The sequence below is a fragment of the Aythya fuligula genome, chromosome 2 (genome assembly GCF_009819795.1).
Source record: "Aythya fuligula isolate bAytFul2 chromosome 2, bAytFul2.pri, whole genome shotgun sequence".
In the NCBI taxonomy this organism is placed as follows: domain Eukaryota; kingdom Metazoa; phylum Chordata; class Aves; order Anseriformes; family Anatidae; genus Aythya; species Aythya fuligula.
The window spans coordinates 100,309,792-100,336,899 of record NC_045560.1 but is presented as its reverse complement, the minus strand read 5'-3'; the positions used below and the strand labels follow the sequence as shown (position 1 = coordinate 100,336,899).

Below are 27,108 nucleotides of genomic sequence, written 5' to 3'. Positions count from 1 at the left end.
GATGTTGAGACTGAGCCTTCTGTGTTTCACTTAGTGCCCACTGCCTCTTGTTCTGTCCCTGGGCACCACTGAAAAGAACCTGTCTTTGTCCTCCTTATAGAATCATAGAATACCCTGAGTTGGAAGGGACCCACAAGGATCATCAAGTCTAACTCCTGGCTCCACACAGGTCTACTCAAAAATTCATATCGTGTGACTGAGTATAGTCCAAACACTTTAAATCCTTAGGCACCCCTTCCAACTGGGATGGGCTTTTGTCTACATCATTGTTTTGTTGACTGTCAAGTTCTAGAACTTCATACCTGTATGAAGACACAGTCCAAGCTTCTTGCTTCAAATATTTTCACCAAAGCTGTTCTGAACATCTCGATTTTTTCCCCGAAGTCTTCATCCAAAAGTCTGGCTTCACTGTGGTCCTGTAAGGGGGCTATCAGGCAGTGACCTTCAATATGGGGCTGGTTCCTTGGTAGAGACAGGTATACCTTGGTACCAGTTGCAATGAACCTGGAACATGGTATTTTACTATCAGATGGTGTTTATTTCTTCTCGGGGTATTGGTTGCGTACTCTTCTTGTGATTTCTCTTTTTCATCAGTTGGAGTTTCACCATCAATTTTTGCCACAACATCAGAAGACTTTTGATCAGATATTAATTTTGTTGTTATTTTGTGTGTGTGTTTTGGTCCACAATGCAGTATCTTCATTAGATTTTTTGGAAATGACTGTTCAAAGAGCTATGAGCATGCAGTTTTGAAGAGGACTACTGTGACTTGTAGTCCTTATGAACACTGTAAGATGATAAATCATCTTCAGAGGGTTTCAGAAAATTGTGTTTTATATCACTTAGGTTGTTCCTGCACCTGGGAAGGAACAACCCGAAGTATCAGTACAGGCTGGGGGATGACCTGCTGGAGTGGAGCTCTGATGAAAAGGACCTGGGGGTCCTGGTGGATGACAGGTTGACCACAAGCCAGCACTGTGCCCTTGTGGCCAAGAGGGCCAATGGAATCCTGGAGTGTATTAAAAGGACCGTGGCCAGCAGGTCAAGGGAGGTGATCCTCCCCCTCTACTCTGCCCTGGTCAGGCCTCACCTGGAGTACTGTGTCCAGTTCTGGGCTCCCCAGTACAAGAAAGACAGGGATCTCCTGGAAAGAGATCCCTGGGCCACAAAGATGATACAGGGCCTGGAGCATCTTCCCTATGAAGAAAAGCTGAGAGACCTGGATCTGTTCAGCCTGGAGAAGAGAAGACTGAGAGGGGATCTCGTCAATGTATATCAATATCTGAGGGGTGGGGGACAGAAGGATGTAGCCAACCTCTTCTCAGTGGTTTGTGGGGATAGGACAAGGGGCAATGGCTGCACAGGAAGTTCCGCACTGACATGCGAAAGAACTTCACAGTAAGGGTGACAGAGCACTGGAACAGGCTGCCCAGGGAGGTTGTGGAGGAGTCTCCTTCTCCGGAGATATTCAAGGCCCATCTGGATGCCTACCTGGGCAGCCTGCTTTGAGGAACCTGCTTTGGCAGGGGGAGTTGGACCCGATGATATTTTGGGGTCCCTTCCAACCCCTACAGTTCTGTGATTCTGTGATTCTGTGATTCTGTGATTCTGTGATTCTGTGATTCTGTGATACTCTTTTCTTGACTTTGTTTTTCATCCATGTGTTTTTCTGCTTTGGAGCTGTAGCCTCCCAGTTCCAAGTCTCTGGTACCGTGTCCACATTTTTGGTCTTCTCTTGATTCAATTCTTTTATAACCTCTGTATTCTTGCATCCATCCTTTGTTATACCTCTCTCTCTTATGTCTCCCAAACACGTTCCTATCATCTTTGTGTTGTGTGTTGTTTTTCATATGCTGTTCTTTCTTCTCACTTTCTGAATAAAAAGTTTGCTTCAATCTACCACCACTATAATAATTTTCCTTTGTGGATGCAACTTTTTCATCCTCTTCTAAATGTGACTGAAATGCTTCAATTGACTCATATCTCTCAGCAACATTTCCTCAAAATTTTATTTATCTTTCTCAGCCTGCTCCTTCATCCTGAGATAAGATTTTTGTAACCAACTTAATCCAGCATCTTCTACCACCATAATTATTTTTTTTTGACTGAAACTGATTCACTGTCTACTGGTGGAAAATGTACCACTGTCTTTCCAATAGGGATTGAGTTCTCTCACAAAAAAAAACATAACCTGCTCAATTTATTGAGCTTTCTGTCATATCAGTATTTTGTCTTTCTGTCTTTCACCTTTGAGAGATGCTAGTGACACAGTTTTCAAAGACACAAAGTCTAAATTCACTCATTCTTCTCTCTGCAAGGAGGGTTCTTTCACAGCATCTGATTGCTTGTTGACCTTCCAAGCCTTTTCTCTGTTATCTGACTGGGATACATTTGACTCAACCCATTCAACTGAAGAATCTGAAAAAACAGCAGTGAAGTCATCCTTCTTTTCAGATTTTATTTCTATTTCTATTTATTTATTTATTTATTTATTTTGCTGCACAGAACATTCCTTTTGCAGTTGTTTCACATGTTCATTCACATCAGGAAGCAGCCACATATCTTCACCTCACAGATGTTTTTTAACTTGTGCTTCTTCTCCTTCTCATAATTAATTTTGGCATTTACCAGCAGCTCCTTCCCCTGCTGCCAGCATTGCTCCTTTCACGCCACCAGACTCACCTCACTCTGCCAGCCCAATGCCGTCTTGGACCCCTGCAGAAAGTGTAAGTGACTGCTACCCTGCGGAACCAGGCTGTGCAGGGAGGCAGGCACAATGTCACAAATGGGGAACCAGGCAATGGCGGGGCTCCTCCCTTCAGGTATTTATATATATTGATGAGATTCCTTAAAGCCTTGTCTTCTCTAGGCTAAATAGTCCTAGCTATTTAGCCTTTCCTTTCCTCATAGGAGAGATGCTCCAGTCCCTTCACCATCTTTGAGGCCCTTCATTGGACTCTCTCCAATATGTACATCTCTCTTGTACTGAGGAGCCCAGAGCTAGACACGGTTCTCCAGAACAGCCTCATCAGTGCTGATTAGAGGGGAAGGATTTCCCTCCACTTGCTGGTAATGGAGCAAGCCTCCATTCCTATCCTATGAAGCCTAGGATACTATCTGTCTTCTTTGCAGCAAAGGCACATCGCTGACTCATGTTCAACTTCATGTCCATCAGGTTCCCCAGATCACTTTATACAAAGCTGTTTTCTAACTGTGTGACCCACAGCCTGTACTCATACTGATACATTACTGATACTGATACAAGGTTGTTACTCCCCTTGGGCAGGACTTTAAAATTCTTCTTGTTGAACTGCATGAGCTTCCCGTTGCCCCATTTCTCCAGCATGTTGAGGTCCCTCTAGGCTTTGGGTCACTCCCAGCTTTGTGCAATCCTCAAACTTTCAGAGTGTACACTCTGCCCCAAATATTCAGAAATCAGTGTTTTATTCTTTGTAAGTGTCAACAAAACTGGAAGGTAATCCCTGAGTTTAGAACATATATATTTAGAACATATATTATTGTTTACGACTTTGTGAGTCTAAAAGTGAACATTATTTTAAACTTTGTTTGTAACTGTTATTTTGCATTTATTCTTAGCGCTAACATTAATTTTAATGTTATGATGGCCCCTGTAAGGCTAGGTGCTGCAATCTATTTACATATTCATCATAATTAACCAACGTACAATCTACTTCTTATTTATCGTATTCAAGAGGCCCAAAACATCAATCCTTTCAAAGAAATCAAACAGCTGCCTCTTAAGTAAACCAGTTGAAGTCATGGTTTCTATTATCTAAACCAAATAGACTTTTATAAGAGACAACAACTACCAGAAATTAAAGATGCAGATTTCCAAGCAAAGTAGCTGACTGAACAAACTAACCATATACATACCAATACATTTATGTATAATACATAAAAGAAAATTTAGACAATAAATAAGAAAGGAAAAAATATCTCAGCTTTTTTTACTATCCACTTTTATACTATTTTAAAGATTTCTGAACACAAAGGGAAAATGTGAAAGCTTCATTCTTCTGGAGATAATAATGGCATTGATTTTTCATTAAGATGTATCCCTTTTTGATAAGTTCACATGCCTCTCCACTTCCTGGAGTTTCAAGACTTCTTCCCTCCTCTCCCTGCTGAGTTTATGTTAGTGATGAAGAGAAATTCTGAAATGTTACCACATTTTTTATTTTTCGCACATTTTTTGGAATCCCATATGGTTTTTGAAAATAGCAATAATAATAATAATAATAATAATAATAATAATAATAAAAAAATCTTTCTAGGTAAGTCTTTTGTAATGTAACAACAGAAGCCTGAAAGATGACTCATCCTATTCTATGACCTATGTTCTAGTCCTCCATCTAGGACCTCTTCCAAAATCAAGAATGATTGCTGGTTCTAAAACAAATCCTATTCCACATAGTATACAATTGCTGAGTTCCAAAACGTCTACAGAAGAAAGTAAATTGTGTTGTTACTACAGTCACATTTGACTGTTTATGAGTCTATTTCCTGGAGTTCCTGTGAAGGCCATGTCTTGCTTGAAAATACTGTCAGTGGCACTATTGTCAGTGGCACTAACAGAAGAAAGAAGAGGGAATTCTGATTTCTTCATGTTTTTATTTCTCTCAATCTTCTCATACGTGTAACCAGAAGGAAAGACAGCTTACTTTCTGAGTACAATACCTTTCTAGTTTGCATAAAGTTAAAAGGCCAACTCATCTGGGAGTTATTGAAAAACACCTAATGGACAAAGCAGTCATTTGTCAGAGTCAACATGGATTCTCTAGGGGAAGGTCATGTCTAACAAACTTAATTTCCTTCTACAACAAGATCACCCAGCTAGTTTGACCAAAGGAAGCCAGTTGATGTAATCTTTCTGGATTTCAGTAATGCTTTTGGGTCTTTCGCAGTATCTTTCTGGACAAAATGACCAGAATATGTTTAGATAAAAGCATAGTAAGGTGGATGAACAATTGTCCAATGGGATGTGCCTAGAAGATTCTGGTAAATAGGGTTACAGCAGGTTGGTGACCTATCTCTAGTGGGGTTCCCCAGGGCTTGTAGGACCAGTCCTCTTTTTTTTTTTTTTTTTTTTTTTTTTTTCCATAAATGATTTGAATGAAGGACTTGGAGCTTTTTTGGTACAACTGCATGGATGAAACCAAATTGGGTGGAGCTGTTGACTCCAACGAGGGTGGTGAGGCCTTTCAGAGAGATCTTGATAAATTAGAGAGCTGGGCAATCACCAACAATATGAAGTTTAACAAGAGCAAGTGCCAGATTCTGTACCTGGGAAGACACAACCCTGGTTATATGTACAGACTGGGGAATGAGATGCTGGAGAGCAGCCCTGCAGAAAGCCATCTGGGAGTTTTGATCTGTCGATCAAGCAAGCTGAACATGAGCCAGCAGAGTGTCCTGTTGGCGAGGAGGACAGATTGGGGTGAATCAAGAATGGCATTGACAGCTGGTCAGGGGAAATCATTGTCCCACTCTATTCTGCACTGGTGAGGCCTCACTTTGAATATTGTGTGCAGGTTTGGGCACCGCAGCATAAGAAAAATATAAAACTGTTAGAGAGTGTCCAAAGGTGGGCAACAGAGATGCCAAGAATCTAGAGGGGAAAAGGTATGTGGAGCATTCAAAGTCACTTGGATTGTTCAGTCTGTAGAAGACGATACCGAGGGGAGACCTCATTGCGGACTACAACTGCCTAATAAGGGGGAACAGAGAAGCAGGCACTGATGTCTCTAGCAACCAGTGACAGGACCCAAGGGGACAGTTTGATGCTGTGGCAGGGGAGGTTCAGGTTGGATATTAGGAAAAGGTTTTTCACAAAGAGTAGTCAGGCACTGGAACAGGCTCCCCAGAGCAGTGGTCATAGCACCAAGGCTGCCAGAGTTCAAGAAGGGTTTGGCCAACACTCTCACATACATAATCTGATATTTATTTATTTATTTATTTGGGTGGTCCTCTTTGGGGACCTAGGAGTAGGACTCAATGATCCTTGTGGGTCCCTTCCAACTCAGCTGTTCTATGATTCTATGATCTATAATTTCTTCCCCATTGTGCTGTACTCAGTGTAGTCCAAAATATTTGTGATACTGAGTTTTTGGCTGAACAAGACTCTCACGAGCAATTACTATTCCAAAAGGTCCTCTACTTTGTTACTGTTGAGTGGTATACATTTAAATCTCAGATGCATACTCATTGTTATGCATTCTGTCAATTAAACTAACCAGATACTAAGAAAGAACTGCAACGTACCTAAAAAAAAAAAAAAACCTTTTGAATTTGTGCATTTTTGTTTTCATGTTAATTGATAATGTCATGATTTAATTAAACTTTCAGTTGTTAAATTTTCAGTTGTTCAGTTTAGTTAAATTTTCAATATTTAAATAGGAAAATAAAAGCAAAAAAGAAAAAAAGAGAAAAAAAAAAGAAAAAAAAATAACAAAGTATAAACAAGCGAAGAAATAGAACTTTCTAGCTTCTTTGTCATTTTATAGAGATGCAATTCCACCTTTCATTCATCTGGTTTTGTTTGAGTCACCTTTATGGTTTCTGTCTTCATGTGGTACAGCTTTGAAAAGCACCCTTTTAAGAAACAAATCTACTTATGTTCACAACACATATTGACTGTATTTCATTTCCATTATTCGGTATTGCAAAGGACATTTGTATGAAAACCTGATTTCTTTGTTTTTGAAAAATTAATATGCTTTATCTGCTTTCTCTCACCTGAAATAATAATCCTTCCTTCGTGACATCACTCTTCATTGTGCTATGATTGATGCCACAATCTGAGAATCTGACTTCAGGTGGGAATAAACAGTAGCAACAGAAGGAATAATAAAGAACAAAGACTTAGTGTTTCATCACCTTAGAAAACTGTCAATACAAATGTAGAAATTAAATTTTGAGCAGAACCAGGATAACCTTGAGAAATCACATGAAATCCTTATATGCATCTTTAACATACATCTGTGATGTAAATCTGTAATGTAATTCAGTCACTATTCAAGATGCTCCTACTTGCTATGAATTTCAAGCAGTTATGCCTCTAATCTAATATTTCTTATGTTACTTCAGCTATTTAATATCTGTAATTTAGGCATCACACAGGAATTTCAGTGCAAAAGAATACTGCTCGAGTGACTTCTAACCTTAGTTATAATAAACAACAAAATAATACACTGATAGTACTCACTGTCTCTTCACTTTTAAACACTACAAGAATCATCTTATACTATTGTAAAATCTGAGATCATTCCTCTACACTTCTGTTAGAACAAAGACAAGTCATTCATACACATACAGTAGGGTACTGTGAGGGATGGGGTGAGAAGAAATCATTTAGTTGTAGAAAATAAGCGAGTAAAATAAAATAGAGGAAACTGAAGTTTGCTTTATGTGCTTCAGCTTAATTTGATTATTTGAAGGAGATAATTTTGAAACCTGCATACTTAAAGCATTAACATTTACATATGTAAATACATTGGTAAAACAATTATAACATTTTAACAATTTACATATATCAATATTTTTAAATTTATAAATTATATAAAATATATACATTGTCAGTGTGCATATACATATAATTGTCTAAATATATCTATTAACCTCCTGACATACTGAATTCTTCTTGATGATTCATGTAACTTTCTTTAAATTTGAACTTGCTTCACAGAATGCTAAAATAGTTCTATTAGATTTAGTCCTTAAGAATGGGAATCTTTCATCTGGGTAGTCTAGGGCTCATCAAGAATAAGTATGGTTTGAAAAGTCTTCTTATATCTAACTTTATAAATGCTCCAGAAACTTAATATAAGGGAAACCTGAATAGGTAAAATGATGAGGATCATGAGAACAATAGGACAAAATTGGAAACTCTCAGAGAAAAAGTGATATGAGTTTATATTTCCCACTGGAAAAGGCTTGTTTAGACTCTCTAGAAGGACTGGTTCAGTTAGCAAAAACAGAAAATCAAAATATGTGAGTAATAGCATATTTATGAAAAATAGGAAGTCTTTTGTAGTAGAAGTATATCATAAAGTCTCCTTTCTAAATGACAATCCCCAAACTGTTACTGGTCAGCAAACAATAAATATATTAACAGGGAAAGACGATTTTATTTCTAACCTGCATATTTTTGGAAAAGTAATGTATTTATAAAGAATCAACAATTGGTATAATAAAGATCAGAGAAAGTAAAGAAAAAAAAAAAAAGGTCTTTCCTCGGGCCATGTGACAACTGAACCAATACATTGTCAAGTGCAAGCAGGAGTTTTATACAGTTACAGTGAGCAAACATGGGCATTTTACGAACGTATGTATATGTGTGTGTGTGTGTGTATACATATATATATATTTCTTGTTGGCTTCTCTTTTTTATCTATGAACTGGCCCATAAGTTAAAAATAGAATCTGGATAGTTAAGATGTAAATCTTAAAGTATTGCAGATATTCATGTCTCAATTATACTCTGAATTATTTTGTTGGTAGTAAATACTGCATGTCTCCTTCATGTCAGATGTAAAGAAGATCACATTAAAGAAAAAAAAATATTTAAAATAGTTATAAACATGGAATAATTGTTCAAAATTATTTAAAACAACAAAAGCCAAACATACAATACCTTTTCTCGAGTTGATTTGTCTCTCTAGGAGGAAAAATAAATAAATAAAAAGTCTTAAAAAGTCTTACTGTCATCTTTTACCATTTTTTCTCCTCTACATGGTTTGCTTTTAGAACCAGTCAGTACCAAACTTAAGCTGAATCCAAAATTAAGTTTACTTGTATCCTGCAGATATCATCACTTTTTTTTTCTGTTATTTAAGAGTACAGGACATATTCATAAAACAAATTCAGGTGTTAACTCTGCTAGGTCTCTGTTGATAGTATGTGGATGCCTTTTGCTAAGACTTGAACAGTCATTATGAAAATTTCCTCTATGATCTTCTATGGAAAACAAAAATAATAATGTTTTTCAAATATGTCCATGGAGCTAGGAAACAACAGCAAAGAATCACAGAATCACCAGAATCATAGAAAATAAAGAAATACAAAGACATGACCCCTGTACAAAGATCATGGAATAATACAATCACAGAATGGTTTGGGTTGGAAAGGACCTTAACGATCATATAATTCCATGGGCAGGGACACCTTCCACTAGATCAGGTTGCTCAAAACCCCACTCAAAATGGCCTTGAAAACTTTGAGGGATGGGGCAGCCACAACCTTTCTGGGTAGTGCCTCACTACCCAGAAAGAGTACAGAAATTTATCCTTATGTCTAACCTAAACCTACCCTCTTTTACTTTAATGCCATTACCCCTTGGCATCTCCCTATACTCCCCGACAAAAATTCCCTCCCCAGCTTTACTGTAGACCACCTTCAGGTACTGGAAGGCCACTATATGGAACCTTATCTTGTACAGGCTGAACTACCCCAACTCCCTTAGCTTGTCTTCATAAGAGAGGTGTTCCAGCCCCTTGATCATGGCCCTCCTCTAGCGCAACTAAATTTCTCAGAAAAATATTATTCTTTATCCTGCAAGCTGTTAAAAAAAAAAAAAAAAAAAAAAAAAAAAAGTATTCCTTTGCACCTGATGGCGTTTTAATGAGGAAGATATCAGTTACGCTGCCATACATACACACACACATACATCTTCGTATTTTAGTTCTGTCAGAGAAGCAATAATAATTCAAGTACTTCAATAGCTTTAAACCCAGGTTGGAAACAAGTCATATTTCACAACAGAACAACAACAAATTATTTTTCATTCTATTCTAGTCACCTTGAAGGCCACTTGTGCTCCACATCTCTGAACTACTGGGAGAGCTCAGCATGTTTATAGTAATATAGAGCAGCAATAAAGATGGAAAGTACTGGCACAAGCACTGATTGAAAATGAAGCAGATAATGCCAACTGAACACTTTGAGGGTAATTTCTGGAAATCAGACCTTAGAAGTAAAGAAAAGGGCAAATCAATTTTGGATAAGTAAATAGGCTTGTTTTAAACAGGTCACTTCTGTACTGTAAACTAGTTAGCTGTGACATGAGATGTAATTGGGCTTATGCTTACAGTGGAAGACAACAGTTTAAAGAGTCAGTATGTGAATTCTCTACACAGGAACTTATAGGTTGAATTTCTGATGGTGACAACCATCTTGTTTTCTCCACTGTCCAGAAAGTAAACTCATTGCATACCCAGGATTCATAGCCTCTAATGAAAATTCCAACAAATATAAGTGCCAGTTTTGTAAGATAGATAGATAAAGTTTAATTGAAACTATAGGAAGTAATATATAATATAATATAATATAATATAATATAATATAATATAATATAATATAATGTAATGTAATGTAATGTAATGTAATATAATACATAGGTATATTATATTATATTACATTATATTATATATAATATTATTACATTAATTATAATTATTAATTAAAATCATATATTAGGATCACAATTACTTATAATATCTAGATATAAATAATTATTATTTTTATAATGATATATAATAATTATATAAATATAATAACTTCTGGCCTTCTGGCCTGAAGAGGAACAGATAGATGTATTTTCTAGAGGAAAACTGAGAATGCAGTTGCTATTCCCATACTGTATGTAAACAAAGAGAAAGACATTGCTTAGTGGAACAGTACAGCTATTTTCCTCTTGCTCTTTTGGGGACTATGCAGCTGAAATTCTAGTTCTATGAACCTTTCTGTGCTTTTCAGCAAAAGGAACTAAACCCTCTCTTTTTATGATAGAAAACAATGGATGTAGAATGACCAGGAAAATATTATTTATCTGAAAATATGTGTCCAGGGCAGCAGATATTGTTATTCTATTTCTGTAAGGAATTTAACCCCCCTTTTTCATGATCACCTCCTAAATAAGCTACCATTCATTACTAACTTCTGTATTTATTGTTTCTGTGTTATTGGAAAGACTATAACATGCTAATTAAACAATCACAGCCTCCATCTATGACCTCCCTGAAAAAAATCATCTCAAATGGAGACAAACTGATTTGAAATTTTATTTGATGCACTGGCTCCATACTAAGAGGAGATTTATTCATATTTTCAGTTTATCCTTTGATGCTGACCTGATATGACAGAAGAGGATCAAACTTTGAGACACGCTGAACATTCAAATTCCAAGATTTCCTCTAAACTACCTCCTGTGCAACACCTTCACCTCCTGGAACCATGTTAAAGTGAATTTAATATATAAGACCAAAGTAAAACATAAAATACATTGCAGTGTTTGCACTGTAATGTACAAGAAAAGCTAGCTCAGTGATGTAGTACCACCATTTTCCATAGAACTGCTGAGAAAAGCATATTTTCTAGTTGTGTAAATGAATGACCAGATTGTAGGAAGTTGTGCACAGCCAAAGCATATGTGGTAATTCTGAATGAAGGGGTAGAGAAAAATCTGGTTAACTCTAGGATTAAGTTCAATTCCTAGTACTGTTAAATCAGAATTAGTCAGAATTCATATGTGTATGCCTAAGGAATCACAAATTTCTTCTTAAACACTGATGAATTAAGATCTCCTTTATCACAGAATCACAAAATGTTTGAGGTTGCAAGGGACCTCTGGAGATCATCTAGTTCAACCACCCTGCCAATCAAGATCACGTAGTGTATGTTGCATAGGATCACATCCAGGTGGGTTTTGTATATCTCCAAAGAGACTCCATAGCCTCTCTGGGCAGCCTGTTCCAGTGCTCTGTCACCCTTACAGTAATGTTTCCTCATATTTAGCTGGAATTTCTGGTGTTTCAGTTTGTGCCCATTGCCTCTTGTCCTGTTGCTGGGCACCACTGAAAAGAATCAAGTCCCATCTTCTTGACAACCTCTCTTCAGTTATTTGTATATGTTGATCAGATCCCCTCTCAGTCTTCTCTTCTCCAACATAAACAGGTCCAGCTTTCTCAGCCTCCTGTCATGAATGCTCCAGTCCCCTAGTTATCTTCATAGCCCTCTGCTTGACTTGCTTCCGCAGTTCTATGTCTCTCTTGTACTAGAGAGCCCAGAACTGAACACAATGCTCCAGGAGAGGCCTCACCAGGACTGAGTAGAGGTGCAGGATCACTCATCTCCCTTGACCTGCTGGCAATGCTTTTGCTAATGCACCCCAGGATACCATTAGCCACCTTGGCCACCAGGGCACACGGCTGGCTCCTGGTTATTCTGCCTGTGCTGGTGCATGGGGTTATTCCCCCCTAGGTTCAGGACCCTACATTTGTCTTTGTTGAACTTCATGAAGTTCCCCACCACCCAATGCTCCAGCCTGTCCAGGTCCCTCTGAATGGCTGCACAGCCCTCTGGCCTATCAGCCACTCCTCCCAATTTTATGTCATATGTACATATGTCATATGTACATTCACTAGGAATGATTATTCTTGGTATTTAGATCCTACATAGTAATCAATTCTGATGTCATTATAACTCTGCTGAAGTCAAGGTTGTGTGTTTATGTATTTATTTTTTCCCCATCATACTTACAACACTAAATTTACCTTCCTTAATATGGGAGATTCGTTAGGGGAGAATAAGGCAAAGTGATATGTTTCAGAAGCACACAGAAATAGCCACAATATTTTCAAAAGGATTAGATAAATACTTTTGCTAAATAAAATATATTAAAAAATGTTTGGGCATGAAACAATTATTCAAGACTTCTTTTCTTTTTTTTTTTTTTTTTTTTTTTTTTTTTTTTTTTTTTTCCATGAAATGGTAAATAATAACAACTTTTATTCAAAATCAATTATCAATATAGGAAAAAAAAATGACAGGCTATTAATGTAACTAATTTAATGGTTATACAATAAGAAAGAAAAGGAAGTCACTTTGAAAGAGCAATCTAATTTTGTTTCATTGATTGTTTCTGTTTTATTACATTCAAGTTGTTGTAGGCATGCTGTAGTTTTATTCTTTGCATATACAGCTTCAGATAGAAACAAACAAGCAAACAAATCTGGAAATGTAACACCAGAATCTAGCCAACTGTTTTGAGATATGCAATTCTTCAGGACCCATAGCATTGCACTTGAGCAATACCTTAGAACCTTTTAGTTTTGCTAACGTTAGCTTATTTGTTTGTTTGTTTGTTTTGGGTATTTGTTTTATATATATATATGTATGTATATATATATAGTTGTAATTTGCTGGACAGTATTCCTGTCTACATCACCGAAACTACCTTCTCTTATTACTGTACTTTTTATATATATATTTTTTTCATTTCTTTTCTTGACAGAATTATGGCAGTTGGTTTACTTTTCAGTAGTATAATCTACTTAAAACAAAACCACTACTTAGATCTGCTCTGCTTATTTGTTAGTTGGCTGTGATTTCATATACCTGGTAGATCCTGGTATAAAAAAGGAAAACATGATGAATTCTGGTAATTTCTATCACCATAACTGGCTTAGACAACTGTGCTGGACTAAGCAGTACAATAGTGTTGTCAGAAAGGTAAACCACATGGATTGAAAAACTTGTTTTAAAGATGTACACATTTACCATATTTGGTGATGATTAGGTACTTTATTATAGATTAGTGAAAAAATGGATAGTATAGAATTTCAATGCTTTCCATATCAATGTCTTCCCTTTCCATTTGTTCCTGCCATTTAGATACTACTGCCTGCATATCTTTCCCTGTCTTTCATCCAAAATCCTAATTATCTAAAAAAAAAAATCTCAAAACATAGGCTTTATACCTAAGATTGGAACAATTCATGCCAACCATGTCTTCTCTTTCTCTTCTTAGAAACTTTTTTTCTTATCTTGCTTTCTTGTCTCTTCAGATCCTAAACTTTTTGGAATAGGGTCCATCTTTTACACTGTAAGAGTAAACAATGCACAGTGGTGCATTGATCCCAGCTGGAGTCTTTAAACACTAAAGAAATACAAATAATTGCAAAGTGTTGCCATTTCCCGGGTCTTCAGCAGCTGGGAGCTCTGTAACATGGCTTTGTTGTTCCCAGTCTCCCTCTTGCCACCTCTTCAATCCCGCAGAACAGTATTAATGGACTCCACTATTCCTCCTGTGCCAGCAGAAGCTATCAGGGGGTTTATGAAAGCTTTGAAGTGCTACTGGGGAGGGACTGCAGACCTACATATCCAGAAGATCAGCATCTTTCCCAAGCACAGATCATCTATTAATGATTATTAAATATAACTAGGAAAATTTGCAACAATGTGTATGAGACATTGACATTAACCCTATTTTATTTTTATTAGATACGAAATGCAAAGCAAACAAGCTTAAATTTCTGTGTCTTCAACTATAGTTGAGGAGCTTCTAATTACCATACATATTCTTGATGTCTGCCTTCAAAATGCTAAAGACATTTTGAATATTCTTAAGTTTCAGGAAGCTTAACAAAATACATTTCAACAATTCAACATTCTAGCAATTTGAGGTTAACTATTTGAGTGCTATCACTTCACATGAAAGACCAGAAAATAAAAGTCAACATATCAATCTACAGACGGAAAGTCAAAAGAACTGAAATAATATTTATTTATTTATTTATTTTATCTGAAGAGTTAAACAGTAAATCTTTTGTAATGGTAGCAGTAAAGGTTGTCATATCATAGACAATAAGATTAGTCTTAAAATGTGAAAGTTCTGGAATGAAAATACTTCGATACATCTTTCCAAATGCATGTTTAATTTTCTCTGAAATAGACATGAAGTATTTAATGTATATCTAATAGATTTGAGGCATATCTTAATAAAGGAACAAAAGGAAAACATACATGAGAGAAAATGGTGGCATAAAAATGTATGTATTTCTGTGAAGACTGTAGGTACCACTTTGCTAATAAAACTATTTAAATTATACCTTTAATATTTATCTATGGTAGCAATAAAACCTGATCATTATTTATAAATGAAAGTGTATTACATGATAATGAAGAAATATACTACATATTCATGAAGTATAATTTAACCTGGTTAATATTATTTGACAGCCAGAGCTTTTGAAAAATGTCTTGCATATAGACTACAACTACATGGCCTCAGAACTAAAGTCAGCTTAGGTTTTGTGTTGCTTACTTTTGTTCATGAATTTTGTTTCCAGACATTTGTCTGGAAACGGAGAGAGAAGGGAAAGAAGGGAGAGGAAAAGCAGGGAGAGAGCAGGATAAGGCAAGGCAAGGCAAGGCAAGGCAAGGCAAGGCAAGGCAAGGCAAGGCAAGGCAAGGCAAGGCAAGGAAAGGAAAGGAAAGGAAAGGAAAGGAAAGGAAAGGAAAGGAAAGGAAAGGAAAGGAAAGGAAAGGAAAGGAAAGGAAAGGAAAGGAAAGGAAAGGAAAGGAAAGGAAAGACCCTCAAATAAATATATATATCTATATTTTATTGAATACTGGATACCACCAAGTTTTTTTTTTTTGTTTTTTTTTTTCCTATCTTTTTTTTTTTTTTTTTTTCCTGGGAACCTTTCAGATTACACTAGGGAGCTTTTCTTAGAAAAGAAGCCCTTGAGGTTTGAACACAGACTATTCAAGTAGTCTTTTATAGAAGTATTACCTAATAGTCTTCAAAAACTCAGTAGCTTACATGGAAAAAAAAAAAAAAAAAAACATTTATAACTTCTCTATGCAGCCTGTTCCAGTATCTCACCACTCTCTGAGTAAATAATTTCTTCCTTATATCTAATCTAAATCTACCCCCATTTAACTTGTAATCATTATTCCTTTTCCTCTTCTTACACTCCCTAATGAAGAGTCCCTCTCTATCTTTACTTTAAGAAAAGGTGGTGATCCAGTGGTCCTGACAGAATTATTAAACTGTTACTTAAACATTTCTATTTTTTCTGGCTCAGTGTTTTGCACTTAATGGTAGAAAAATCTGTGTTATACTATTTCAACACAATGTAAAATACTAGCTTCTAGTTCTTTAGTTGTAACAGAAATCTGCATAGCAGAGAAGAGGTGAAGACAAAGATCAAAGATTATAGATATATATATATATTTACATATATATATATATATATATATATTTTTTTTTTTTCAGAAATCCCAGGTCCATTACTGCTTCTGGTGAAGTTCAGTGTAGTCTCAAGGATACTCTAAAATCTGCTGGTTTGCCTCCAGGGGCCATTATGCTAAAGTGCAGAACAAATGAACCATGCCCTTGGCACTTGACATGTAGGAAGGAAGATGAGAAGGGTAAGATGAAAATAAAGATCAAACACTTAATGCAATGATCAAATATCAGGAAATTCTTAATCTGTATCAGAAGGGGAAGTATGGGGAGAAAGATAGAAAGTATGCCAGAGAAGTGATGGGGAAAGGAAACAATTAGAGATATCAATAAAAAGTGAAATTTGTTTGTTAGACTTTACCACATCCTGTGTTTAAGAAGTTACTTACCTTGTACTTCTTTTTCTAGTAATAAATAAAAAAGCCTAACAATAAATTAAAATAAAAGGTGCAGATACAAGTCGATATATGTGTAATTTAACGTTGGTATTACATCTCTTTAAATTTAGTTTCTGCAGAAGCAGAGCAACTAGGTTGTTCAGCTGCTAAAAATATTTAATTTTATATTAAAATTAAATAGTGTTCTTAAGAAGTAAATTAAGTGTTGTTACTGTATTTTAAAATGCTGTTACAGATGATCCAAGCAGCTACAGATCATTAAACCCCACTTAAACACCTGTTGAAATTGTTTGAAATTATCTTTGTCAAGAGTCATATTTTAATAAAATATGAAAAATAATTTTACTGATATCTTTTTATTTATTTATATTTTTTTTCAACAAGAGGAAAATCATGCCTCAATCCTTTCTTTGAAAGCAGAAGGCTGCTCTTCTGGGGTTGATCCTGCTTAACATCATTACTGTTTATCTTAGAGACACAGTTTGATAAACACTTTTTCAAAGCAGAAAATAAAATAAAATAAAATAAAATAAAATAAAATAAAATAAAATAAAATAAAATAAAATAAAAATAAAATAGTAAAATTAGGAGAGCTGAAGGAAAATGCGAAAAAACATTGTTTTATTAAGTACCTCTGCAGTTAGACCTCTTGCATAAAGTAGGGCAGACTAAGGTTACCAGAGGGATTAGGATGTACAATTTTCAAGTTCTGTGAAAATGCCCTGACTACTAAAGCAGCCAAAGATTTTCTGTTGATCAGTTTCAGTTTGGAGTTTTATGTTTTACACAAAGCTGAAGCTTCCAGAGGAAGGTTCATTTCAGAATATATTATTCCTCTTGGAAGAAGGCCACCCTGGCTTAAACTTCAGACAGTGTGATATGAAACCGAGTCTTTGGGGAAATGATATAGCCATCAGGCTTCTAAGTTAGAAGGGTTAACTGCAGGTATCCCACAACATACACAATAAAAGGCAAGTGCACCTGATGTTATTTGACATGAAAATGTCAAATCAAAACACCCCTTGAAGACCGAGAATATCCATCCAAAATGACATGCTAAAGTTTATTATTATTCTAGAAAAATAAAAATGTTATATGTATCTAAAAGTTTCTTTTTGAGATCTACATTTCTTAGTCTTGTTTCATCCCCATACGATTCCTGTCAGAAAAATAACAATTTATTCTCCACTTGAAAAGTGTAGATGTAGAATTTAGCATAATTTAGTAGTGGACTTGCCAGTACTAGTTTAAAGGTTGAACTAGATGACAAAGGTCTTTTCCAACCTGAATGATTCTATGTTTCTATGATTCTATAATAATAAATTCAGTAGAAAGCAGTAACAATCCGGCTGTGGGGCAGCACCCTTTGATGTTATATTGCTAATTTCTGTTGATGGTAAATTGTAATTTCCTACTCTTTGACACCACTAGCTTGGTTTGTCATATGATTCCTGTACTCAGAAACCATGGATTTGATGGTACTCTGGAGTCTAGCTCTGACCATAGCTGCTGTTTTCATAAAACAAAGAGGTGATTGTTTTTATTCACTAGATTAAGCTAGAAACGCTTAAATATATCACTTAACATTTATTACCTCTTTTATACATATTTTTGATCAGTTATATTATGTTAAAGTTACTGAAAAAATCCTTTAGCAGAAAACAGGTGGTAGAATTAATAGTCATTGCTAACATCACAAGAATTTCTCACCTTACTTGCATTAATAAAGGTAAAGCCTAGACAGAAATATATGCCGGGGAAGAGATATCTTCAATATGCCCTTTAATGTATTTCCTCTAACATATATTTGCCATCTGTTAGTGATATTGCCTATTACATTAGAATGCAATTCTCATTGACCAGATAATTTACTTTTGACAAATTTAAATAATACTTATTATGTTACCACATTTATATTATCAACACCTCCTAAAAATGAACTGCATTGCTAACCAATATCAGGCCTATCAAATGGATAAACATTCCACTTAACAAGAAAATTATGTCTTTATTCTTCTTTTCAATTAGCAAAATCTGGTATTAGTATTCATCTTGAAATATTAAAAACACACCATTTTTCTACTAATTTCTACACATTCACTAACAGTTCTGGGTCCTAAGGGTTAAATTCTGTACAAGGGGTGGTAACCATCTTTCATTTTGATCTTCTCCTTTTGTCCAACCAATTCACTTTATTTAATGCAAATATTGATCTAGAAGTATCACCCAGTAACAAATTTAAAGATTTGGGGCAAAATCTTCTCTACTTCTGACCGGGTCATTTATTTTTTGAAAAAGTATCTACAAAAGATAAAGCACATAGTAACAGAAAGGAAAAGAAAGAGCTGAAAACTTTTAATGGGAATCCAAACCTTCCATTGAGAGGTTGGACAGGTCATCTCCCTTAACAAGACAGATAGGAAGTATTCATTTCTTTTAAACTGACATTGGCAAGTACAAAATGTGAAATAGTTTTATTAAAAGAAAAGACTTGAACTTCCACAAAGGGAGTCATTAAAAAGAAGACTGTGATACCTGGATAGTAGTTAAATACAGTGCAATTGGCATTATAATTCACAGCAGAAGTCCGCTGAGTACAGTCAGATATGTGATGTCATTTCCTGTAATTAAACTGCAAGAGTCTTTTGATAATTATTATGCTTATAGTGCCTTGCCACATTGTGCCTGACCACTCAAAAGGTATTAACAAGATACATCTTCAAAAATCTGAAAAATGCTTTAGATCTTATAGTTTAAATAGAGCATATTTTTAAACCATCTAAGGGTTAAAGAAAAAGGATTAAAATATATATATAATAATAATCAAAGTATCTCTAATGATTGGCAACCTCACAAGTTATGAGATATTTATTGAATAATTTCACAGTTTTTTAATGGAATCCCTTTAGAAGGAAATCAGATGAAGATCTAGGAATACTGTCTATTTGTTCCGAAACATCTGAACTGATTCAAACTTTATACCTGTATAAACATGCAAAGATTTCTATGCAAATGATGTGGTAATCTGGGGCTTTATTTTTGGAGATGTTGCAGTTGCAGTTCTATTTCTTTGCTTCCTCAAACCTGAGTGCTTCTTGGCTTTACAGTAATAATACAATAAATAAATAAATAAATTTATATATATATTTATATATATCCTTTCACTAAAGCAATTTCTTGCTCTTCATCAGAATATGCAATATGTCTTGAATCCTGGGAGCATTGCTATCCAAGAACACTGTCTTAGGAAAGAACTCTTCATTTGGGCGCTCCAGTATGATCCAGAAGGAGGCACTCAAATGTTGCTTGGAAATGACAGATGTTGCCAATAATGACAGATGCAGTAAATTCACCGACAACATACAAATTTAATTATTATATTGTCATATATCTTTATGGAATTCAAATTATGGTTGCTGTTGTTTTTTTGTTTGTTTGTTTTTTTCTTTTTCCAACTTTTGGAAAAAATATATTTTCAACCTCCTTGAGGGGATAATAAAATGAATATATGAAGCATAGGGCTCCAGATGGAATGTCCTGCCATTTATAGTGTGAGGTGAACTAAAAACCCTTCAGTGAGAAAGCTCAGATCTTTTCTTTGAAACTCATCTAAATGATGATGGACTACTTCAACCACTGAATTTAAGCTAAAAGGAATAATCCAATGATTTTGTCATGGCATTTGGAAATTCTATTCTTATTTGCAGTCTTATTCTGTAAAAATGACCCACTATCATAATATTTCTCTGTTTGTTGTTGTTGTTGTTTTTCCTATCAATGAAGATAAGATTTTGCTACTGAGCTACCTGAAAAGCTACCATAAACAATAGGGATATCAAAGTAAAATAAACATATGCTTATCAAAAAGTTGTCCTTTATTATGGCATTAGCTTCCTGGCAGCTAATACCATGGAAATTCTTCAGAGCAAGGACTCAGGCAGGCAGTACAGATTTCTACTTAGGAAGGGAAACAAACAAACAAAAAAAAAGCCATACCAAAACATTTTAATATCCCCATATTGCAGACTGTGAATCCTACAGATTCATACCAGTGAGCCTTGTTTAACTCTGTTTTGGTGCTCAGTGCACTGTTGAAAGTTGACCATGTGCATACTATTACTTGCAACTCTGGTATCCACATCTGCCAAAGACTACAATAAAACTACAATGAGAAAGAGAAAAGTGGGGTGGTGGGGGGGGAGGGGTGTGTGTGTGATCAAATCTAGAAATGCTTCTGTAGAAGGAGATATTAGATTAGAAAACTTTAACACAGAGAAGTAACTGAAGGGATATGATCTTGATATATAAAATTATATAAGCCATGAATAAGCAGGTTATAGAGCAATTATGCACTATTTTTGTAAAACAAGAACACGGGACACTAAATGAAATTATCATCCAGAGAATTTTCAACAAACAAAAGGAAGTGCTTTTTCACACAGAGTGTAATTAAATTGTAGAACTCATTGCCACAGGATGTTGTGGAGGCCAAACATATAAATGGATTCAAAAAGTGATTATAAGTATGAAAGGAAGTCCATCAAAGACAATTAAGAAAAGAAGAGGTGATACCCCATGTGAGTCAGAAAATACTTCCACACTGCAGCACCAGAAGCTGTAATTCTGTGTTTGCTTTGTTCATCTACTCCGTTTTTCCAAAGCTGCTGCTACTGATATCTGTCAAGGAGAGGGAGAAGGAAGTTAGTTCTTCCTGAATGTTTTTTTGTTGTTGTTGTTTTTGTTTTGTTTTGTTTTGTTTTCTGAACATGTCTGCCTGGAAACACTAGGGTGGAGGAAACAGAAGTACCAATCCATTGCTGATGAAAAACACACCTTATTCCTTCTCTGCAGGCATGCACCAGAGGGTCCGTCAGGCCTCTGTCAGACTCAGGAATCTGGGATAGTGCTATTGTAACTCAGTATGGCTGTTCTACCATAGCCACAGCAGAAAAAGCTAAGCATAAGATAGCGTCTGCCCAGAATTTTGGACAGATTTTCTTAACAACACTGACTGCAGTAATTGCAGTGTAGCTATGGCATTAATATGGCTGAAAAGTACACTTCTCTTTCATTATGTCCAGACGATCAGCAGCCTCTGAGGATAACCAGCACACAGAACTTTTCTGAAAGGTTTTTCAACTGCAAGAAGTATAACAGTTAACTGAATATTTGAGCACTAGTCAGTTCTTTGAAGTACTTTTATTTGATCCAGAACTCATTGTAGTGCATTGGAGTCTCAGCTTCCTTCAGCAGACTTTGTGTTGAACCAGCAGCACTGATGAGCATTATTCCAACTAAAACAGCCATCTAATGAACAGATAAAGTTACTTTTGTAACATCTGAAAGAAATGTATTTATTTAAGATTAGTTCTCAGTACCAAAACAATTCCTCTCTGAATTTATTTTTCTTATAAGATGGCACCATGAAATCTAAAATAAAGACTATTCAGACAGATTGAGATGTGATTTAAACAAGCTGACAGATCAACAAACCTTAAAACTATTTCAGGTGTCTAGGAATTTTTATCATAAACTTTATCCCTTGTAGGCTTGAGAAGATATATCTGGAGCTCACTCACATGTGCTTTCTAATATCTAGCTCTTTGTTGCTCCCAATAACACTTAGAAGTCCTGTCTCTTATTGTAGAAGTAATTGCATAACTGTCCTTACAGAGTATGCCAGAGGAGCAAGGCCATTAAATAAATTAACCACAAGATTGCTGGATGAAGACGGAGCTAATGCTTTAACAGGTGCCTATTGGTTGCCATAAAATTCTTCTGATATCAGAGTAGATTATTTGTATACCAAAGAATTTCCTAGCAATCTCATCTTCAAAATGTTCATTTTGTTAGCCTCTGACTTCGTTATTGGGCCCTCAAACTGGGAAAGTAGATTTTACAAAAAACACTAGAGGAGATAGTTTGTCTCTTATGAACAGAAACTGAATTCCCCGGATGAGAAGTTAGATGCTGGTTAATTTAATCTACTGAAACATAAGGGAGAATGTTGTATAACTATACCAGCAAGTGTCTGAAATGGTGTTGTTCAAATTCAGCTTATAAGGTTGTAATGGGTTTACGTGGCAACGTTTTGGTAGTAGGGGCTGCAGGGATGGCTTCTGTGAGAAGAATCCAGAGGCTGTCCCATGTTAGATAAGGGCCAGTTTCAGCTGGCTCCAAAGGGCCTGCTGCTGCCCAGAGCTGAGCCAATAAGCGGTATTGTTTGCACCTCTATTAGAGCAGATTTAAGGGAAAAAAAATGCTGAACAGCAGCAGCTGGGAGAGTGAGGAGTGAGAAACAGCCCTGCAGACACCAAATTCAGTGAAGAAGGAGGGGGAGGAAGTCCTCTGGGCACCAGAGTTGAAGTTCCCTTGCGGCCTGTGGAGGGGCCCATGGCAGATCAGGCTGTCCCCCTGCAGCCCATGGATCCCACAGCGAAGCAGATCTCCACACTTCAGCCCATGGAGGAACCCCCAGTGGAGAAGGTGGATGTGGCCTGAAGGAGGCTGCAGCCTGTGTAGAACCTCTGCTAGAGCAGATTCTGTGTTGGAGCTGTAGCCTGTGGAGAAGGAACCATTGAGGAGCAGAGGATCTGTCAGGAGCTGCTGCCTGTGAGGGACCCAAATTGGAGCAGTGTGCTCCTGATAGATGGACTCCATGGTACAGAGCCATATGTGGAACAGTTCTTGCAGAGCTGCTGCTTTTGGGAAGCTCATGCAGGATCAGTTCGGGAAGGACAGCATCCCATGGGAGGGACCCCACATTGGAGCAGGGGAAGAGAGTGACTGTGAAGAAGTGGTGGAGAAGCGCCATAGACTGACTGCAACCTCCATTTTGCCATTCCCCTGCACCGCTCGGGGGGAGAGGGTGGATGGGAAGAAGGTGTTTTGCTGTCTTTCCTTTTTTTTTTTTTTTTCTTTTTTTTTTTTTTTTCTCACTTTTCTAGCTTATTAGTAATACATTATAAACTTTACTGTCTCCCTACTCTGAGCCTGTTTTGCCCATCACAATAATTGTTGAGTGATATCCCTGTCCTTAAACCTTGAGCCCTTTCCATTGTATTCTCTCCCCCTTTGAGGAGGGGGAGTGAGAGAGCAGTTGTGGTGGAGCCTGGCTGCCCAACCAAGTAAAACCACCACAATACCACACACTCTTCAACAAAGGCTTTCTGATGTGTGAGCAAACATGAACATGCACTGACTTTGAAGGTCTTCCTGGGGATATAGAAAATAATCACATGCCTGTGTTGCATTAAGCAACAACATGAAATGGATTGTCATCTGAAACAAATATTACTGGCCCTGAATAATTAATCAAAGCCATTTTGTTATATAACCAAATATAAATGCAGATTGTAATGAGCCCTTTAAGGAAATGTGCTTACATTCCTTTAAGGGAAAGTACTTATTATGCCACAGAAATATTTTAGAGAGAATGCGTAGGAGTATAATATTCAATGGAAAAATTAAGGGGCTTTTAACATAACCCTATTTAGTTAAGCGACAGGAAAAGTAGTATAGGAAAACCATAAAGACTATGTAAATGGTAGAGACTGGGACAAGAAATTTTAATTAGAAATTGAATAAACACAGTGAAGAAATTGAAAACGTAGACTGGAAAAAGTATTACCTTTTATTTGGTTCTCTGTGTTACTCCATCATCATAATGCTCAATTTTCAGAGTTAGTCTCCCTAAGAAGGATGCATAAATGGGACACAACTATCATTCTCAACAGACATCCTTAAACAAAAAATAAACTACAGGATTTTCCAGTGGGAAAGATGCCCATCTCTGTTTACGCATTTAGATAAAAATTCTTATAAGCTATTTAAAAATCCAAAATTACATTTTAGATTACATTTTTGATTGTTTTAATAAAAAGGTCTTTAAAAAGACCCTTGCCATTGCCTGTAGATAAGTAAGAACTTTCCCTCCCACAGCCCACACAACAACTGTACTTTCCCATCTGCAAAATGAGTTTGGGAATCTCATAAATCTGCAAGTCTCCACCCTGCATCATGACAAGCAACTTCAATACAAATGACAGCTAAATGACTGATGGAAAAAAAAAAAAAAAAAAAAGTGAGTAACACTTTGGGTAGACATTCTTTAACTTCTGTTACTAAAAGACCACTTTGTTTCCCCATTTATGAAGTTTTATATATATTATATAGAATCATAGAATCAAAGAAAGGTTTGGATTAGAAGCAACCTTAAAGATCACCTAATTCTAGAGAGGGATTAGAAGTTATATTCTAATCTAATTTCTAGAGAGGAAGCCACAAAGGTGATTAAGGGATTGGAGCATCTGTCCTATGAAAAAAGACTAAGCAAGCTGGGTCTGTTTAGCCTAGAGAAGAGGAGTTTGAGAGGGGATCTCATTAACCTCTACAAATACCTGAGAGACGATGTAAAGAATACTATTCTCAGTGGTGGCCAGTGATAGGACAAGGATTAATGGGTATAAATTGAACCACAGGAGTTTTCATCTCCATATGAGGAAGAACTTTACAGTTTGGATGATAGAACACTGGAACAGACTGCCCAGAGAGATTGTGGAGTCTCCTTCCTTAGAGATATTAAAAACCCACTTGGATGTGATCCTTTGTAACATGTTCTAGGTGACCCTGCTTAGTAGGGGAGTTGGACTGGATGATCTCTGAAGATCCCTTCCAACCTCAACCATTCTGTGATTCTGTGATTCTGTGATAATTCCAACCCGCCTTCCATGGGCAGGGACAACTTCCACTAAACCAGGTTGCTGAAAACCCCGTCCAACGTGGCCTTGAAATCTTCCACAGCTTCTTGGGGCAACCTGTTCCAGTGCCTCACCACCCTCAGAGTAAAGAATTTCCTAATATCTAATCAAAATCTACCCCTTTTTAATTTAAAACCATTACTCCTTGTCATATCACTACACTCCCTGATAAAGAGTCCATCCCCAGCTTTCCTGTAGGTCCCCTTTAGGTAATAGAAGGCTGCTATAAAGTCTCCCTTGAACCTTCTCTTCTCCAGGCTGAACAACCCCATCTCTCTCTCAGCCCTGCTTTGTAGGAGAGGTACTCCAGACCCTTCGATATCATCATGGCTTTTCTCTGGACTTGTTGTAATACGTTAATGACCTTCTTGTTCTGGATGACTCAGAGCTGAATGCAGTGCTACAGGTGGGGTCTCAGGAGAGTGGAGTAGAAGGGGAGAATCTCAACCATCCACCATGGCCATGGCCATGCTTCTTTTCATGCAGCCTAGGATAAGGTTGGCTTTCTAGGCTGCAAGTGCGCATTGCCAGCTCAAGTTGATCTTCTCATCCAGTAATAACCCCCGGGTCCTTCTCCTCAGGGCTGCTCTCCATCTATTCTCTACTCAGCCTGTATTTATGCTTGGGATTGCCCTGACTCAGGTGCAGGACCTTGCACTTGGCCTTGTTGAACTTGATGAGTTTCACATAGACCCACTTCTCAAGTCTGGCAAGGTTTATCTGGATAGCATCCCTTTCCTCCAACATGTTGACCATACCGCACATCTTGGTGTCTTCAGCAAAAAATTTTAAACAGTGTGGGTCCCAATACCAACTCCTGAGAAACACCACTCATCACTTGTCTCCACCTGGACAGGTGTTGACTGCAAGTTTTTGACTGCAAGCATCCAGCTAATTCCATACTCACTGAGTGTCTGTCCAACTTAGAAAGAAGGATCTCATGTGGAGCAGTGTCAAATGCTTTGCAAAAGTACAGGTAAATGAAATCAGTTGCTCTTCCCTTATCCACTAGTGTGGATACCCTATTGTAGAGGGCCAACATATTTGACAGGCACAATCTGTCCTTCATGAAACCATGTTGGCTCTCACCAATCACTTCCTTATTTTCCATGTGCTTTAGCATAGCTTCTAGGAGGATCTGCTGCATGATCATGCCACTCACAGAGATGAGACTGACTGGCCTGTGGTTCCCTGGGTCTACATTATTTTTCTTTCTAAAAATGTTGGTTGCATTTCCCCTTTTCTCTGTTGGCTCTTCATCCATCCCCAGGAATAGCTCCACACACTCTGTGTGCTTGTTGATCCTATGTCCTTGTTGATTCCTTCCATTCTCACACTTCAGTCATGGAAGCCATCCACATTTCCATAATTTCAATGATGTCACAGCACTGTAGGCATGTTTACATCTCTAGAGTGAGACATTTAGATGTAGAGCTTAGGGATATGTTTTAGTGGGGACTGCTAACGTTAGGTCAGAGGTTGGACTCGATGATCTTGAGGTCTCTTCCAACCTAGAAATTCTGTGATTCTGTGATTATATATATACTATATATATATATATAGTATTATACATATAATATTTCCTCTAATTATATGTGTTTTTGTGATGTCTTAAACCAGTTGTCCAGTAAACAAATTGCAGGAACACCATCAGCTGCTTCAGTGTTTTGTCTGTTAGTGTATACTCTGTAAGGCAAACAAGGCAGATGATCCACTATGTACCAACATACTTGCATTTCCTATATCAATGTCACCTTTCACTGGTCACAAGTTCTTCAGAGTATTTCATATAGATAGATTTGAGTATATATATGTGCCTCCGTGCACAACCCATATCCTCTAAAAGATTAGTGATGAATATGTACAGCTATTTAAAGTAGTACTAAATGAAGATTCACCTGTT

General features: G+C 36.8%; 1 pseudogene; it reads right to left on the bottom strand.

Annotated features, from left to right (window-relative positions):
• Nucleotides 1-536: 536 nt before the first annotated feature.
• LOC116485626 lies at nt 537-3,346 on the bottom strand (annotated as a pseudogene).
• Nucleotides 3,347-27,108: the final 23,762 nt, after the last annotated feature.